The sequence below is a fragment of the Nicotiana attenuata genome, unplaced genomic scaffold (assembly GCF_001879085.1).
Source record: "Nicotiana attenuata strain UT unplaced genomic scaffold, NIATTr2, whole genome shotgun sequence".
Classification (NCBI taxonomy): domain Eukaryota; kingdom Viridiplantae; phylum Streptophyta; class Magnoliopsida; order Solanales; family Solanaceae; genus Nicotiana; species Nicotiana attenuata.
The window spans coordinates 129,669-130,406 of record NW_017670614.1 but is presented as its reverse complement, the minus strand read 5'-3'; positions in this window follow the sequence as shown (position 1 = coordinate 130,406).

Genomic DNA, 738 nt, shown 5'->3' with positions numbered 1-738 from the left:
GCGTGCCTCCTTTCTGTTCTCTTTTTCTACTTATCTTCCTTTTCCACTTTTGTTGTTTCCCTCCCTTGAGTATGTTTTTGATATGTTCCGCTGTATTGACCTGCTGAAATCCCAGCCCGATATGCTTTAGCTTTATCCAAAAAATGTAGCCAAAAAATGCCTGTGGATTGCCATAACAAAATCAGCTCTGAGGTGACGTTTTTGATCTCCATTTCCAGCTTGTGTTAAGTTCTTAGGGTTTTTTTTTTTTATTTTTTTGTTCCAAAGAAGAGTCTAGAAAGGTCCCTAGGCTTAATGGACTAATCCGAATTGGGCCTAGAATTGGACTCTAAAACTCTTTAAATTGTGATCCAACACCTTAATTGACTCTTTTTTTTTTAAAGATAAGATAAAATACTACACAATGCAAAACTAACACTAATTAATTAAACTAAACATGGAACTATTTTTGTATTTTTCCAAATTATATAAAGATTAAAATAAGGTACTATTTTTGTATTTTTTTTAAAAAATTATGAAAAATACATAAACTAAAATATTTTTTTTGTAATAAAGTAAAAGAGTCAAAATTAATTAAAATAGCTATATTATGCCTAAATTAAATATTTACATGCTAACAATATAAAAATCTTGGGGAGGGTCAAAAATCACATGTCTACAATAATCAAATTAAAACTCAATGGCCATAAATTTGGGAGAAATTCAAAAATAGCCAGATTTACCACTGGTCGTTGAAAA